Below are 19,166 nucleotides of genomic sequence, written 5' to 3'. Positions count from 1 at the left end.
TTTGAGCCAGTTCTGTATCCAAATAGCTAGTTCTCCCTGTATTCCATGAGATAGAATCTTGTTAATCAGTCTCCCATGGGGAACCTTGTCGAATGCCTTACTGAAGTCCATATAGATCACATCTACCGGTCAGCCCTCTTCAATCCTCTTTGATACTTCTTCCAGTCTTCCGACACCTCAACTGTGACTATCGATGATACAAATATCTCAGCAAGAGGCCCAGCAATCACTTCTCTAACTTCCCACAGAGTTCGAGGGTACACCTGATCAGGTCCTGGGAATTTATCCACCTTTATGCATTTCAAGACATCCAGCACCTGCTCCTCTGTAATATGGACATTTTGCAAGGTTTCACCATCTATTTCCCTACATTCTATATCTTCCATATCATTTTCCCCAGCAAAAACTGATGCAAAATATTTGTTTACTATCTCTGTCTTTTCAACTTTGTAATTGTAACCACGTCCACCATTCCTCAGGAAGATCATTCCACAACCAAAACACCCCATGTCTTTTTTTTTAACATCTCTCTCTTCTAACCTTAAAAATGTGGTCCCTCCTCTTGAGACTCCCCCATCCTACGGAAAAGGCAACTACCATTCAATCGATCTATATCTCATTTTTTAAAATAAACTTTTATAACATCACATCTCAAACTCCAGGCTCCAGTGAAAAAAGACTCAGCCTATCCAGCTATTTTTCAGAACTCAAGCCAATCATGTCCAACAATGTCCTGGTAAATCTCTGCTGAACATCCTGCAGCTTTATAATATCCTCCCTATAACTGGGCGACCAGAACTGGACAGAGTATTGCAGAAGAGGCCTCAAAAATGTCTGCACAATCTCAGCATGACGTCCCAAATCCTCCACTCAATGGACTGAGCAATAGTCAGGCGTGCGAAGCACTGGCTTATCCATCCTGTGATGCAAGCTTCACGATTTATGTACCTGAACCCGGAGGTCCCTCTGCACTAAAACACTAACTGAGGCCCGAACATTAATTGTATAAGCTCTACCCTTGTTTGTTTTACCAAGTGCACTACCTCGCATTTATTCAGATTGAATACCATCTACAGTTTTTCAGCCCATTCACCCATTTCATCAAGATCCCTTTGTAATCTCAAAAACCCTCCTTCACTGCCCACTATACTACCCTCCAGTCTGTCCAGCACATCACACATGGCTATCAATGGTACAAATCGCTTTGCTCGCTGCTCCACAATTTCTTCCCTACCATCCCACAATGTCCTGTGATACACTTAATCAGGTCCTGGGGCTTTCCATTCCTGTAAAATCTCCAGCACCACCTCTTCTATAACATGCACTCTTTTTAGAGATGGGCAGCATGGAAACAGACCCTTTGGTCCAACTCATCAATGCTGACCAGAAGATCTAAATAAATCCATCCCATTTACCAGCATTTGGCCCATGTACCTCTAAACCCTTATTATTCATATACCCATCCAGATACATTTTAAATGTTGTCATAGTATCAGTATCTGCTACTTTCTCTCTCAGCTCATTCCATACATACATCAGCGTGTGCATAAAAGAGCTGTCCCTTCAGTGCCATTTAAACCTTTCCCCTTCAACCTTAAACCTATGTCCTCTAGATTTAGACTCTCCAACTCTTGGGAAAAGACCTTGACTGTTTACCCAATCCATACCCCTCATGTTTATATAAACCTCTGTCAGATCACCACTCAGTCTCCGATGCTCCAGGGAAAATAACCCCAGCTTATTCAGCAACAATCCTGGCAACATCTTGTTAATCTTTTCTGAACATTTTCAACTTTCACAACATCCTTCCTATAGCGGGGATACTGGAATTGCAGAGAACTCCAAATGTGGTCTAACGTATTACTCTTGTTCCCTGAGTTCCCCAGTCTTTGTCCACAATAAGTTCTGGAGTAAAAAATGTGTTTAAGGTCTTAGCCATATCCTGCGGTTCCACACACCAATAGTCTCCTTGATCTTTAAGGGACACTATTTTGTCTCGAGTTACTCTTTTACTCTTAATATATTTATACAATCACTTTTGGATTCTCCTTATCATTCTCTGCTGAGACTATTTCATGTACCCTTTCTGCATTCCTGATTTCTACCCAAAGTATATTCCTGAAGTCCCTGTGATCCTTAGGGATTCCCTTGATCCAGCGGGCTATACCTGACATGAGCCCCCTTTTCCTTGACCAGATCCTCAAGAGACAGCCAATGTTTTCTAGTGCTGTCAGCATTGGCCTGCACATAAACAGGAACATGCTGGTGGTGATCGCTCAATTTATCTCAGTTTTAAAATATTCTCACTTGCCAGACTTCCCTTTCCCTGCAAATAGACTCCCAATCACCTTTTGAGAGTTCCTGGCTAATATTATCAAGATTAGTCTGGCCCCATTTTATAACTTGAACCTGTGGACCAGCCCTGTCCTTTTCCATGGCTATTTTCAAACTAATAGACTTGAGTCACTTTGGCAAAATGCTTTCCCACTCACACCTCAGTCCCTTTTCCTACCTTGTTTCCCAAGGGGAGGTCAGGTTTTGCCCCTTTCTCTTTTCAGGCCATTTACATATTGATTGGGAGTTTTCTGGAACACAATTACCAAATTCCTCCCTTGCAAACACTGAACACTGGCAGTCCCAGTCTAGGTTTGGAAAGTTTAAAAACCCCAACCATAACAGCCCTATTAATATGATTGATATTTGAGATCTCCTGATATGTTTGTTCCTCAGTCTGCCACGGAGTATTCGTGGTCAGTAGGACAATCGTGTCAGAGTGATGACCCATTCTTATTTCTCAGTTCCACTAACATAGCGTCACTGGGTGATCCTACAGGAATATCCTCTCTAGGTACTGATGAAATGATTCATGCAATGAAAACCCCACCACCACACGTCCTCTCTTGCCTCCCCTTCGATCCTTCCTGTAGCATCTCCACCTTGAAACACTATCACCCACCCTGTCAATGTGAGCTCCTCCTGTATCTCCATCCATTTACCCATCTCCATAACCTTCTCCAGCTCTTACCCCTATCTGTTTAAACATCACTCTCCACTCGAACCTCCCCTACCGCAGGAACTTCCTCCTGTTTGTGCAATGCTCTCTTATCTGTGAAACTGTCTCCAACCAAACTTGCTACCCCAATCTCTCAAAAACCAATCCAGATTCCACAGCCTCCATGTTTAAATAACCCCTAGAACCTAAGCCTCCCTATATCTGTAAACATCTTCAGTCACGATAACCCTCCATATCTCTGTTTGTTCCGCCAGATGATGCAAACCTCTTTATCTCTGTAATCTGGTCAGTTCCCTGAAACAGTCACTGTCTGTGTAATCCAGCCCTGTCCTACAAACATCCTTAGCCCTGTAAACTTCTCTATCCCTCCCAACATTCCCAACTCCATGAACCCGTCAGCCCTACAGCTCTCCACATTTCTGTAACCTCCTAGAGGCCTATGGTCCTCCCTCCCTGTCAAACCACCTCCAGTCCCCACGTCCCTCCCACTCTGGGTCCTCTGCTCCAGATCAGACCATTGCTGTCTCTGTAAACACCTGCACTCCTGCCAACTCTTCCCATTTGTGTAACCTTGTTCAGACTCCATACTCTCCAGTTTTCTGCATCCTCTTCATGCATTGCAACTAAAACCACATGTTTATGTAATATCCACCAGTGCTTACACCCTCCCCAGCTCAGGAATCTCTTACAGTCCTAACAAAGCAACTAAACTGTGAAACCTCTCATTTCCCTACAATCCTCCCTCCCTCCCTCCTCAAATGCCTTCATCACCATGAAACCTCACAACTACTGAAGCCTCCCTTTGGTACTGCAACCCTCCTAATGTCTGCAAAATCGTCCTGTCCTGATATCCCTCCCTATCTCTGTAACGGGTGCCACCCTCCAGTGCCCTTCTGGTGAACATGGCAGAGGAGAGAAGATTTGTAGAGTCCAGGCCATGTTACGGAGGTAGAATTCTGGGGATTACAGATTTGGTCTAATGTCTGTGGTGTGCAGATTATTGACGAGGACCCTAAAGACAGGATTTATGACTACTTGGAAAACCATAGTTAAATTAGTGACAGTCAGCATGGGTTTGTGAGGGGTCAAGTCATGCCTCACAAATCTTATTGAATTCTTTGAGGATATGACAGAATACGTTGATGGATCATTCAAAAAAGGATGATTGGGATACAGGGAAATCTGTCTGTCTGGATACAGGATTGGATGGCCCAGAGAAGACAGAGGGTGGCAGTAGATGGACAGTATTGAGCCTGGAGCTCAGTGACCAGTGGTGTTCTGTAACAATCGGCTCTGGGACTCTGCTCTTTGTGATTTTTGTAAATGACTTGGATGTGAATGTTGTAGAGTGGGTTAGTAAGTTTGCCAATCACGTGAAGGTTGGTAGAGTGGTGGGGAATGTGGAGGGCTGTTGTAGGTTGCAATGGGACATTGACAGGACGCAGAGCTGGGCTGGAAGTGGCAGATGGAGTCCAATCTGGAAAAGTGTGAAGTGATTCATTCTGGAAGGTCGAATTTGAATACAGAATACAGGGTGAAAGGCAGAATACTTGGCAGTGCGGAGGAACAGAGAGACCATGGGGTCCGTGTCCATAGATCCCCCAAAATCGCCACGCACGTTGGTAGGGTTGTTAAAAAGGCATATGTTGTGTTGGCTTTCCTTAGAAGGGGATTGATTTTAAGAGCCGTAAGGTTTTACTGCATCTTTATAGGGTCCTGGTGAGACCACACTTGGAATATTGTGTTCAGTTCTGGTCCCCTGTTTACAGAAAGGATGTGCAAGTTTTAGAGAGTGTACACAGGAGATGTACCAGAATGCTGCCTGGAATGGAGGGCAGTTCTTACTAAGAAAGTTTGAGGGAGCTAAGGCTTTTCTCATGGGAGTGAAGAAGGGGGTAAGGTGAACTGGTAGAGGTGAACAAGGTGATGGAGAAAGTGAGGTCTGCAGATGCTGGAGATCAGAGCTGAAAATGTGTTGCTGGAACAGCGCAGCAGGTCAGGCAGCATCCAGGGAACAGGAGAATCGACGTTTCGGGCATAAGCCCTTCTTCAGGAATCCTGAAGAAGGTCTTATGCCCGAAATGTCGATTCTCCTGTTCCGTGAACAAGGTGATGCGGGGCACAGAGTGAGTGAATAGTCAGAGACATTTCCTCCTACGGAATAAATGGCTATTACAAGGCGGCATAATTTTAAGGTGATTGGAGGATGGATAAGAGCATAGAGAATGGTAGGTGGTTGGAATGCACTGCCAATGGTGATAGTAAAATTAGATACTTTCGAAACATTTAATAGACTCTTGGATAGACAGATGGATAATAGTAAAATGAAGGGTATGTCGGTTAGTTTGATCTTACAGTTGGATAACAGGTTGGCATGAAATCATGGCCGAAGGGTCTTGGGCTGGACTGTTCTGTGTTCTATCTTCTGTCTGGGAAACTGGGTAATAAGCTCAGTTCATTGCAAAAAGGATATGGCATTCAGGAGGAACGAGGGAACTGGATACAAAATTGGCCTGATGGAAGGAGACACAGGGTGATGGGATACATGTTGTTTTTCTGACTGGAGGAATGTGACCAGCGGTGTAGTGGGTCCCCTGTTGTTTGTTATTTGGATAAATGGATTGGATGGGAATATTGGTTTCCTGGTAAGTAAGGTTTTTTGGTGACGCTGACATTGGTGGTAAAGTGGACAGTGAAGAAGGTTATCTGTGATACAACAGGATGAACAGTCCTGCTGGGATAGTGAGCTGAAGAATAGCAGACGGAGTTTAATTAAATAAATGTGAGGTGTTCCATTTTGGTGAAACAAACCAGGGTGGGACTTGTACCGTTAATGTTCGGGCCCTGGGTCGTGTTGTCAGTCAGTGACCCAGTGACCCAGGTACACAGTTCTTTGAATGTGGTGTCACAGGTAGACAGGCTGGTGAAGCAGGCGTTTGGGGTGGTTACCTTCATTGGGGATGGCATTAAGAGTAAGAGTTGGGATGTCATGTTGTGGCTGTAGAAGACATTGGTGGGGCCACCATTAAAACATTGTTGATCAGTAGGAAGAACTCATCTAGTTCACTAACCTCCTTGAGGGAAGGACATCAAATATTCAAACCTGGTCTGGCCGACATATGACTCCAGACCCACAGCAATATGGCTGACTCTGAGCTACCCTCTGGGTAATTAGCAGAGGCGTCAAAGAACGTTGTTCCAGGCAGTGACACCCACATCCCATGAATGAATAAATAAAAATACCTATGTCCCTCCCTACCTCTGCAAACGCCTCCAGCGGTAGCAATCCGTCCTGGCTTTGTGACACCCTGACCACTCTCTCTGTAACACTCTGACCACCTCCAGCACCTTCACCTCTCCCTGTTCCTATCGTGTCAATGAACCCTGACCGTGGCTCCCCTTCCCACAGCCCTCCTCCTGCGAGCAGACCCATTGCAATGCATTAACATTTACTCCTAAAACACACTCTCATTTCAGGATTTTAAGTACTTTTTGGTGATCTTCTCAGCCTCATGACCTTGTATGATTCCTTTTGTCCTGAGTAAGGGATCAGTGGGAATTTCTTGCTGAGGTTTTTACTGTTTCAATCGAATGACCTTCTGTTGTGATTTACACTGTTCCTTCAAATGTTCTCCACTGTTCGTTTCCAGCCACATATTTCAGTCTGTTTAGCCTGTTTACCTTGGTCAGTTCTCCTCTCAAACTCATGTAATTGGCTATTTTTTGTTTCTAGTTGTAGCTTGTCCTTTCTGTGATTCACTTTAAAACTTTATATTTCTTTAAACTGCTCTTTATCACAATTTCCCGAAGGATCTCTGCAGGTGACATTACTCATTCACTAAGTTTCATTACACGGTCCCTCTGCAATAGTTATGTCCCTTAACAGTTGCACAATGTGGTTTTCAAAGAAACACTGAAAAAAAAATTGTCCGAAATCCTCTTCCAATATCAATGTTGTCCGTGTGATTGTCCCCGATTATACAAGTATTGAAGTTTTGCAAAATTATCACAATGCCCTTTTTAAAAAAATGTCAATGAGTTCCTGTGTAATGAAGTGATGAGCAATTAAAAGCTGTTCGGTTGCTAAAACTGTTCTGTTACTTGTGTCCTTGGCAAGTAGTAGCCAGAATTTACATTCAGACTGAATCTACTTCATGATCTGAGGCCAAATGCTTTCTCTGTAATGCCTTTGTTATCCATTATTGTTAGTGTTGTCCGTTTTGCCTGAGTTTGCACAAGATTGCGAATCACTGAGTATTTTTGTTCATCCTGTATTCATGTCTCCCAGCTGTCTAAATCTCTTTTATCTCTGTGTCACAAATCCATCTTCCTTATTACAGCGACATTGTCCATTCAGAAAAAAACACAACTTACTCTTTCCCACAATTTTCTGTCACAAATCTATTCGCTGATGTACAATTTTAGTTAAACTCTGCCCTATCCTGTTCCGTTCTGTTTGTCTTCAGCCACATTCCCATACTGTTCCACTGCTCCACGTTTTCTCTCTGGATTTAGAAAGCTCCTTTCACCTGAAGCCTGTCCCTGCATCCTCTCTGTCAGTTGAAAGCCCTGTCCATAAGGAGAAAGTGAGGTCTGCAGATGCTGGAGATCAGAGCTGAAAATGTGTTGCTGGAGAAGCGCAGCAGGTCAGGCAGCATCCAGGGAACAGGAGAATCGACGTTTCGGGCATAAGATTCCTGAAGAAGGGCTTATTCCTGAAACATTGATTCTCCTGTTCCCTGGATGCTGCCTGACCTGCTGCGCTTCTCCAGCAACACATTTTCAGCCATGTCCATAAACCTACCGACATAATCGGCCAGGACACTGGTCCCAGTACATTTCCAGTGGGACCATCCTAATGGATTATTTATTAAATCAGGCATGGGATGTGGGTGTCTCTGGCTGACCAGCCTTTCTTGCCCAGCCCTAGCTGCCCTTGAACTGAGTAACTTGCTCGGCCATTTCAGAGGGTCTTTGAGAGGCAAACACTTTGCTGTGGGGATGTCGTGCAGACCACGTGACGATGGGCAGATGTCTTTCTCGAAAGGACAAGTGTTTGGGTTTTTTGTACATCAGCAATGGTCTCATACTTATTTGTGGTTTGTTAATTACTATTTTTAAAATTATTGATTTCAAATTCCACCATTTCAGATGGTGGGATTCCAACCGTCCTCCTTGAACATTAGCTGAGGTTTGGGATACATGCTCTAGCAATAATACCACTCAGCCATCACTTCGCCTGCTCACAGGTTGCTCATTCCTGACCGGTTATACCAGTGCATGATGAAGCGAAACCTGTTCTTCCAACACAATTATGTGATCCTGATATCTTCCAGTACTCTGGTGATATCACTTAGTATTTCGCTCTTTCTCTCTCTCTCTTTCTCTCTCTCTCTCTCTCGCTCTCTCTCTCGCTCTCTCTCTCTCTCTCTCGCGCGCTCTCTCTCTTTCTTTCTCTCTCTCTCACTTACTTTCGCTCTCGCTCTCGCTCTCTCTCGCTCTCTCTCGCTCTCTCTCTCGCTCTCTCTCGCTCTCTCTCGCTCTCTCTCGCTCTCTCTCGCTCTCTCTCGCTCGCTCTCTCTCGCTCTCTCTCGCTCTCTCTCGCTCTCGCTCTCGCTCTCGCTCTCGCTCTCGCTCTCGCTCTCGCTCTCTCTCTCGCTCTCGCTCTCTCTCTCTCGCTTGCTCTCTCTCGCTTGCTCTCTCTCGCTCTCTCTTTCTTTCTCTCTCTCTCACTTACTTTCTCTCTCGCTCTCGCTCTCGCTCGCTCTCTCGCTCTCGCTCGCTCTCTCGCTCTCGCTCTCGCTCGCTCTCTCTCTCTCGCTCTCTCTCTCGCTCTCTCTCTCTCGCTCTCTCTCTCGCTCTCTCTCTATTGAAGCTACACCAGATCCTGAGCCAACAGAATTCTCCACTCCAGGGATGGAGACTGGGATTCTCCAAGTCTCTGTGGTGGTACACAGTGCCATTTTTAATCGTCAATGTATCAGTGTAATTTCCCATTCTGTCTATCTCTCTGTCTCCTGTAGGTACTCAGGAAGGTCCTGACTCAGTAGACTTCCCAGCTGCTGGGTGTCTCGTCCATCACCACATTGAAGATGGTTGGTCAGCCAGAGAGACAAAGGGTAGGGAGACCTGGAGCCTTCAATAAATCCTGCAGTGAGGTAAGATCACTCACAGTGCACAGAGCAGAGAGCAATGAGAGCGCTCCAAATATCGGCTAACAGGACATGACACAGATACAGTGCTAGATGGGGAGCACAGTTCACACATACCACACGCTCAATCACTACTCCTGCTGTAAGTTCTGTTGTACTAAGACTCACTAATCTGCAACACTGTATCTATGGCATGGCTTATTCACCAGTGTCTTCAATAATTTGTAACTCCTATAACAGTTCCTATCTCTGTAACCTCCTAGCCCGATTGTCCCTCCACATATTTGAAATGTACTGAATTCCAGACTACCGTCACTATCGCTGTAAATTGCTTCAGTGTCCACAACATTCCTTATCTCGGTAGTCTCCTCCTCCAATAACTGGAGACCGAGCCATGCAGCACGGAAACCTTTCCTTCAACCAAACTAGTCCATGCTGACCAGAGTCCATGAATGAGTCGCGTTTCCCTGCATTTGACCCGTATCCCTTCAAACTTCTCCTCCCCCCAAATTGAACATTTCTCTACCACTTTCCCTGAAAGTTTATTCCATAACTGCACCATCCTCTGTGTGGAAACTTTTCTCCTAAAATCGCTTTTAAGTCTTTCCTCTCCCTTCTCATATTTTTGCTCACTGGAACACAGAACATGACAGCGCATTACAGACCCTTCGGCTTTCGATTTTGCACCAACGTGTGGAACCAATCTGAAGCCCAAGTAACCAACACTATTCCAACTCTTGTCCATATGTCTATCCAATGACCGTTTAAATGACCTTAAAGTTGGCGAGGCTACCACTGTTGCAGGCAATGCATTCCATGCCACGACTAATCTGAGTAAAAAAACCTACCTCTGGCATCTGTCCCATATCTATTTATTCATGTTAATATCTACCTCAATGTAAAGCTATCTCCCCTTGTGGTAGGCATCGCCATCCAAGAGAAAAGGCTCTCACTGTCCAACTCCTCTCACCTGCTGATTATCTTATATGTCTCAATTAATTGACCTCAAACACATTCTTTTGAACAAAAACACCTTAAAGTCCCTCAGCCTTTCCTCATAAGACCTTCCCTCCATACCAGGTAACTTCCTAGTAAATCTCCTCTGAATCATTTCTAAACTTACACATCCATCCGGTAATGCAGTGTGAACAAATGTGGCCACACTCAGAAGTTTGTACAGCTGCAGCATGATCTAATGGTTCAGAAACTCAATCCCTCTACCAAGACAAGCTCACACACTGAATGCCTTTTTAAAAAACCCATAAACCTGAGTGGAAACTTTTAATGATCTCTGTACATGGACATAGAGATCTCTCTGTTCATCTACACTACCAACAATCTTACCATTATCTCAGAACCCTGTGTTCCTGTTACTCCCTCCAGAGTGAATCGCCTCACACCTTTCCATTTGCAAACTTTCAGTCCAGCTGTGCAGCTTATCTAAGCCTTTCTGTAACCTACAACACCCTTCGTCACTATCCACAACTCTACCGACCTTGATATCTTCCGCAAATTTACTAACCCATCCTTCAATGCCCTCATTCAGGCCATTTATATAATTGACAGCAACAGTGTATCCAAAACACATCCTGGAAGTACCCACCAGTAACAGAACTCCAGGATCGATATTTCCCATCAACCACTACCCTCTGCCTTCTTTCAGTGCACCAATTTCTGATCCAAACTGCCAAATCACCCACAATCCCATGCCTCCGTATTATTGGCAATAGCCTACCATGGGAAACCTTAACAAACGCCTTACTGAAATACATGTTCACCACATCAACTGCTTTATTCTCATCTATCTCTTTGTTCACCTTCTTAAAGAACTCAATAAGGTTTGTGAGAGCACGACCTGCCCCTCACAAAACCATTTTGACTATCCCTAATCAACTCACTCATCTCCAGATGATTATAAATCCTATCCCCTACAAGCCTTTCCAACAGTTTACCCAGAATCAAAGTAAGGCTCACAAGTCTATAACTACCAGGATTTTCTCCACTCCCCTGCTTGGGCTGGCACGATGGCACAGTGGTTAGCACTGCTGCCTCAGAGTACCAGTAGACCTGGCTTCAATTCTTGCCTCAGCCAACTGTCTGTGTGGAGTTTGCACATTCTCTCCGTATCTGTGTGGGTTTCCTCCGGGTGTTCCAGTTTCCTCCCAAGTCTAAAATGTGCAGGTTAGGTGAATTGGCCATGCTAAATTGCCCATAGTGTTAGGTGAAGGTGTATATGTATATAAACATGTTTATATAAATGTCTGTAGGTTCACCCCTCAGTCTCCGATGCTCCAGGGAAAATAGCCCCAACCTCTTCAGTAACAACCCTGGAAACATCTTATTAATCTTTTCTAAACCCTTTCAAGTTCACAACATCCTTCTGACAGCAGGGAGACTAGAATTGCACAGAGTACTCCAATTGTGTTGAAACGTAGTAATCTGAGTTCCCCAGTCTTGGTGCACAGTTAGTCCTAGAATGAACAAGTTGTTTAGGATCTTAGCCATATCCAAAAGTCATGCACATCGACGGCTTCATTGATCTTTAAGGGCCCCTACTTTGTCCCGAGTTAATCGTTTACTCTTATTGTTTCTATATTATCTAAAATCAGTTTTGGATTTTACTCATCCTTCTTTGCCGAGGTGATTTCATGTCCCCTTTCTACATTCCTGATGTCCATCCTACAGTCCCTGTGATCCTCCGGGATTCCCTTGATCCAGCTGGCTATACCTGACATGTGCCCCCTTTTCCTTGACCAGACCCTCAATAGACAGCCAGTGTTTCCGAATGCTGTCAGCATTGACCTGCACACAAACAGGAACATGCTGGCGCTGATCGCTCAATTTAACTCACTTTTAAAATATTCTCACTTGCCAGACTTCCCTTTCCCTGTAAATAGACTCTGCAATCACATTTTGAAAGGTCCTGGTTAATGCGATCAAGATTGGGCTAGCCCCATTTTATAATTTGAACTTGTGGACCAGGCTTGTACTCTTCCATAGCTGTTTCCAAACTACTAGAACTGTGGTCACTTTGGCAAAATGCTTTCCCACTAACACCTCAGTCCCTTTCCCGACCTTGTTTCCCAAAGGGAGGTCAGGTTTTGCCCAATTCTGTTTTCAGGCCATTTATATATTGATTGCAAGTTTTCTGGAAATCAATTACCAAATTCCTCCCTTGCAAACGCTGGACACTGGCAGTCCTGTTTTAAGGTGGAAAGTTAAAAAACCCCTACCATAACAGCCCTATTATTATGATTGACATTTGAGATTTCCCGACATATTTGTTCCTCAGGGGATAGGGATTAGTTATTAGGGATTAGTAGGACAATCAAATCGAAGTGATGACCCATTCTTATTTCTCAGTTCCACTAACATAGCTTCAATGGTTGATCCCACAGAAATATCCTCTCTAAGTACTGCTGGAATGAGTCATGCAATCAAAACACATCACCACGCGTCCTCTCTTGCCTCATATTCAATGCTTCCTGTGGTGTCTCTACCTTGAAACAATGAGCTGCCAGTCCTGCTCCTCCCTCAGCTGTGTTTCTGCAATAACTAATATCCCAGTTTCATGTTCCAATCCATGCCCTAATTTCACCTTCCTTAGCTGTCAGGCTCCTTGCATTGAAATAAATGCAGTTTAATCATCAGTTTTCCCCCATTCCCTGCTATATTCTTGCCTGCCTTATCTCTCGAAATGGCTCTCTTTAACTTGTGTACCAGCCTCAGTCTTCTTTCTGACCTTACGACTGTTTAAGATACAGCACCCTGCCAGATTATATTATATCCTATCTAGCAGCTCCAGCAATTCACCCCATCAGGATGTGGGTCCCTCCCGCTCCCAGTTCAGGTGTCTTCCCCACCCGGTCCACCTGTGCTGACACCTTCAGGGATCTTTGGGTTGTCCACTCAGGTCCCTGTGTTCCTCAGCACTCCACAAGGTCCGAACACTCATTATGTCTGTCCTTCGCTTATCGTACCTCCCACAGGATATGACCTCACATTGATCAGAACTAAACTCTGCTCAGATTATCATCTGATCGTCATCAGACTGTAGCCTGAGACCATCCCCCTCACTCTGAACAACATCTTCACCTTTCATGTCATTTGCAAACCGACTAAAGATATCTTCTGCTTTCACTTCAGAGTCATTATTCCACAGAATAACCAGCGATCGTTCCTGCACAGATCCCTGTGGTACACCCGCTGATGAAACAATTTAAAACACGAAAAAGATTATCCACCAATTTTGTATCCAAATTACCAACTTGTCTTGGATCCCATGGGCTCTTTCGTTTTGGACCAGCCTTCCATGTGGGAACTTGTCAAAGGCCTTAATGACTCCATGTAACCCACATCATCTGCACGGCCCCCTTCGGTATTTTTAGACACCATTTTAAAAAAACTAAACTGAATTCCTCCGACAGTATCTTCCTTTATCAAATCCGTGATGACTAATCCGAGTTGATCCTTGCAATTGCAAGTATCGATTCATCCTCAGGGTGGTATCCAATAATTTCCCTCCCTCCTGCTGTCAGACTATCTGCTCTATAATTACCTGGCCTATCCCTGCTGCCCTTCTTGAACAAATGAACCACATTAGCGATCCTCCAGTCATTCGACACTTCACCTGTTGCCAGCAAAGCATTAAACATATCCACCAGGGCCCATCAATCTCCTCTCTTACTTCCCATAGCAGCCTGGGATACATTCACTGGACACTGGGGAGTTCTCCACCTTTTTATGCCTTTGAAAATATTTAGTAACTCCTCCTTATTGGTCTTAACATGTTATAGAACCTCACCTTCCCGTCTGAAATCCCCGGCTACAATGCCTTTCTCCTGCATGAATACAGATGGGAAGTATTCATTGAAGACCTCACCCACTTCCTCTGGCTCCATGCACAGATTGTTTCTTTGCTTTCTATTCGGCCTCACCCTTTCCTCAGTTACCCTTTTATTCTAACTATTCTGACAAAGTACCTTGTGGCTTTTCCTTCATAGTATCTGACAAGGATTTTTCACAGCCATTTCTAAGGACCCCGTTGCACTCCCTATCCTTGTGAATGGCTTCACCTGGTTTTATTGCACTATGTTTTCTTCATCAAACTCACGATATCGCTTGATCTGTATTCGCTTGACTTGCTGCCTTCACTACTCCCTCTTCATGAACACAATGGGATCGGATCCTATGAAATGAGTATCAGGCGTTAGGTAAGAAGTTAAAAAGCACGACCTCAAGGGCAGTGATCTCTAGATTACTCCTAGTGCCACATGCCCCAGTGTGGATAGACATAGAAAGATAGGCCGGGGGGTGGATGTATGCCTGAGGAGCTGTTGGCGGGGGCAGGGTTTTCAGTTCTTGAATCATTGGGATCTCTTCTGGGGTAGAGGTGACCTGTATAAGGGGGGGGGGAATTGGGGTGGATGGGTTAGACTTGAACCAGAGGGGCACCAGTATTACTGCAGGGAGATTTGCTCAAGTTACCCTGGAAGGTTTAAACTGGGTTGGCAGGAGGTTGGGACTCTGACTAAGAGAGGGAACATCGAAAAGTCAGCGGAAAATACATTCACCATCGAGAGCAACTTTCCTACTCAGGACGTCCAGGGGCACAGACGAGGGAGGGAAAAGACTTCAGGTTTAAATTTCATTTATTTCAATGCATGAGGCTTGACTGGTGAGGTAGATGAGCTCAGAGCATGGATTGGCTCTGGGGACTGGGATATTATAGCCATAACTGAAACATGGCTGAGAGAAGGGCCGGACTGGCAGCTCTGTGTTCCAGGATTAAGAAACTACAGGCGTGACAGAAGGACAAGTAAGTGAGGAGGGGAGTTGTCCTTTTGATAAGGGAGGACATAACAACAGTGATTAGAGAGGATATTCTTAAAGAGTCATCAAATGAGGCCACATGCTTAGAATTTAGAAACAAAACAGGGGTGGTCACTCTGTTGGGATGGTATTATAGACCCCCAAATAGCCAGCAGGTACTCGAGGAACTGATGTATAGAGAGATTGGAGATACTTGTCGGAATAATAGAGTAGTATTGGTTGGAGAATTTAATTTTCCCAGTATTGACTGAGCGACCCAGAGAGTAAAAGACCCGGTCGGAGTGCAGTTTGCCAAATGTGTCCAAGAAAGTTTCCTAAAGCAAATTGTAGCTTTAACAAGGCCTAACTCTACTCAGGCGGGTGCAAGACTGAACGTCCCCTCAGAAAACGTGGTCGGGCAAGTGACTGAAGTGTCAGTCAGAGAGCACTTTGGGTCCAGTGACCACAACTGTCTTAGTTTTAACATAGTTATGGAAAAGGATCAGACAGGTCCACAGATTAAGGTATGAAACTGGAGTAGGGCCAGGTTTGGGGCCATTAGGCAGGATCGAGCAGACATCGATTGGGTGAACTAAAAATAACACAAAACCCGGTTATAGTCCAACAGGTTTATCTCACAGCACCAGCTTTCAAAGTGCAGGTGATCATACTAAAATATGAAAACTTAAACTAAATTTGTTTGGTATTACATTCCATGACACTGCAAACCTGTTGCTATAAATTCTGTGCTGAAAATGTGTTGCTAGAAAAGAGCAGCAGGTCAGGCAGCATCCAAGGAACAGGAGAATCGACGTTTCGGGCATAAGCCCTTCTTCAGGAATCAGGCTTATGCCCGAAACGTCGATTCTCCTGTTCCCTGGATGCTGCCTGACCTGCTGCACTTTTCCAGCAACAGATTTTCAGCTCTGATCTCCAGCATCTACAGCCCTCACTTTCTCCCGCTATAAATTCTGTGCCTTATGATTGTGCTCCACAACCACCTGATGAAGCAGCGCTCTGAAACCTAGTGCCTCCGAATAAACCTGCTGGACTGGAAGCTGGTGTTGTGTGATTTTTAACTTTGCCCGTCCCAGTCACCACCAGCTCCTCCACATCATGCTGCCGTCAACTGGGTGAGTCTGTTTGAAGGAAAATGAATGATTGCAAATGGGAGCCTTTTAAAAGTGTGATATTAAGAATCCAGGACAAACATTTCCCTGTTAGAGTGAAGGGAAAAGCTGGCAGGTTTAGGGATTCGTGACTTATGAGGGATATTGAAGTTCTGGTCTGGAAAATGAAGATGGTATACATTGGATTTAAGCTTTCCGAATCTACCTTACCTAGCTCACCAGACTGATTGACACAATCAATCTGTGAAGACCCTACAATCCTCTCAGGTCCCTGCAGCATTCCGATCTGTAGAACCCGCTCCAATGCCTGTGACTCTCCCAATCCAGCTCCTATAAGATTCCCTATCTGTGTGACATCCAACCGTCGCCAGCACACACCCTGTCAATACAAGCTCCTCCAGTCTCTCTATCTATCCACCCATCTCTGTAACCTTCTCCAGCTCTTACAACCCTCTCTGTGTAAACGTCATCCTCCCCTACAACCTTTCCCACTTTGACCAAATTGTAAGGGATTACTAATGCTCCTTTATCTGTGAAACTGTCTCCAACCAAAATTGCTCGTTATCTCCTGAAAAATCTGTCCGATTCCACATCCTCCATGTTGATATAACCTGCACAGCCTTCCTGTATCTATAAACATCTACTGTCACGACTACCCTCCATATGTCTGTATATTCTTCCAGTCTGTACAAACGTCTTTACCTCTGTCATCTGCTCCGTTCCCTAAGCACTCCCTATCTGTGTAAATCTCCCCAACCTAACAACATCCTTATCCCTGTAAAGTGATCCATCCTCCCAACTTGCCCATCTCCATGAAACCGCTGAAGGCCCTCTAGCTCTCCACATTTTTGTAGCACCCTGTGGCTTTATGGCCTTCCCTTCCTGCGAAACCACCTCCAGTCCCCACAACCCTCCCAGTCTGGGCCATCTGCTCCAGATCAGACCATTGCTGTCTCTGTAGGCTCCGACAATCCTAGCAACCCTTCCTATTTGTGTCTCTTCCTTCAGATCCCATCCTCTCCAGCTTTCTTAAATCTCTTCCTGCCGTTGTAACCCTCCCTATTTAGAACATGGAACAGTACAGCAGAGTGCAGGCACTTCAGCCCACGATGTTGTGCTAATCTTCTGTCCTACTCTAACCTATGAAGGTTTTCTGCAGAATCCTCCAGTTTTAAACCCGCCCTATTTGGTAAATTCCTCCAGTCCCAACAACACTCAAACTGTGAAACTTCTTCAAGTCCCTCCAATTCTCCTTAGCTCTCTGACCTCCTTTATGAGCATCAACCCTCAAAATTACCGAAGCCTCTTTTAGTCACTGCAATGTTCCTAATATCTGCAAAACCCTCCAGTCCTGATATCGCTCTTTCTCCATAACATCCAACTTGTTCCAGTGCCTTTCTGGGGAACACCGCAGAGGATGGAAGATTTGTAGAGTCCAGTCCATGTTATAGAGGTAGGACGGGCTGCCAAACCTGGAGGGTGGTACTAATGTAAGAAGGGACGTGGATCCTGCAGGAGGTTAGAGATAGCATGATTCATAGAACCTGCAGGATGGGATCGAGAATGGGTTGTGGAACCTGAAGAATGTTACAATTTGAACCACAGATCTTTTTTGACTGAACCATTGGACTGATCGTAATGTCCTTATTCTGAACATCTTTACCAGAATTTCTGGGCACAGTTTTAGATTCCCAGGCTGGGAGATGTGAGTTAAGATGTGAATCTATTTACCCATTCTGCCTGTGTGCCTGACACTGACCTGGTGCGGCTCTGGTACACAGCACTCTCCGTGCATCTGGTAACCTCCTGATCTATGTAACTGACAGAGCTCACCTCATGGAAGCCTTCATTTGGAATGTTCTTTATTTTAATATTTTTAAGTGGCAGTTGCGTGAGATGCAGGATTGGGAAGTTTCCATTTTGAGAAAATGAAATTTTTACCTTTAATCCTGACCCATGCAATGGGATTTTGTTTTTTTCTGTTGTTTTCTGCAGACTGCCACTCAGATGATTGTGTAACCAGGGAATCTGAGTGCAGATGGTCTTTTCATGGGAGAGTGTGTATTTACCAGTTTATGTCGGCTAGGAGAATGTATAACTGTGTAAAAACCTCACCGACCCCGTAAGGGGGTGAGTGCACTGGGCCCTGAGCACCAGGAGCTGGGAAACCTCATGGTGTTTGTATGTGGGCCGTGGCACCAGACTGGGTGAGAGCAGTTCCTTGAGTAAATAACAGGTATGGAGCTTGGGATCCTCCTGCTGTGTTTGACCTTGTACCATATCGTTACCTCCCTCTCATGAGTGAGCGTGTCATGTTCTCCAGTCCTGACAGTGTCCACACCCTGTAAACCCTTCCAGCTGTTGAACACTCCCTTCTCTCTCACGCTGTCCAGCCCTTCCAACCTGGCCTTCGTCTCGTATCTCCTGCAGCCCCAAACGACCTTGCTCTTTGTTATTGCATTGCCTTGCTTTGATCTGTATGGAAGTAGGTTTGGGCCACTGAGAAATATGATAACGCCCACACTCTCCATTTTGGTCAAACATTTCTGCTTGTTTGTCTCTCTCCCATAAGGGGAAGTGGGCATCCTTTCAGCATCCACCCTGCCCATTTTCCTGAGGATCTGTACATTTTAATGACAACTGTCCTCCTGATGACCGTCAGTGACACAGCACCGAAGTGACATGATTATGTTCCTCTATTCTCTGCGACTGTTTCCTTTTGCTCTACCCCTCCCTCATTCTGAAACCTCCCTCAGTCTGGACAGTGCTCCAAACCAATAAGTCCTGAGAATGCTCCAACCTCCCTATCTCTGTAAACTCCTCACACTCCTACAATCCTCCTTGTGTGTATGAACCCCTCCAGCTTCTCCAGTCCAATCAAATTATTCCATCTCCTACAGCCCTCACCATCTCTGTATTCTCCAGTCACTACATTTCTCCATGCCTCTGTATACCACTCCAGCCCCTTCAAATCTGTCAATATCTGCAAGGTCCTGCAGTTCCACAAAACAGCCATCAACATGGAACCTCCACCAGAGACCACTACCCTATATATCTCTG

At 45.0% G+C, this 19,166-nt stretch overlaps 1 long non-coding RNA gene across 1 annotated transcript in view; it reads left to right on the top strand.

Moving 5' to 3' along the window:
• Positions 1-19,166, top strand: part of LOC148134110 (uncharacterized) — a 113,690-nt gene that overhangs the window by 19,619 nt on the left and 74,905 nt on the right. The window contains exon 4 of the long non-coding RNA XR_015755911.1: positions 9,037-9,171. This is a non-coding gene — a long non-coding RNA (uncharacterized LOC148134110). The remainder of the gene's footprint in view (positions 1-9,036; positions 9,172-19,166) is intronic.

This window comes from Chiloscyllium plagiosum, unplaced genomic scaffold (assembly GCF_037043375.1).
Source record: "Chiloscyllium plagiosum isolate Xiang-an unplaced genomic scaffold, Cpla_swu_hap1 HiC_scaffold_72, whole genome shotgun sequence".
Classification (NCBI taxonomy): Eukaryota; Metazoa; Chordata; class Chondrichthyes; order Orectolobiformes; family Hemiscylliidae; genus Chiloscyllium; species Chiloscyllium plagiosum.
Note: the sequence above shows the minus strand (reverse complement) of the source record. Positions and strands in the feature narration are given on the sequence as shown.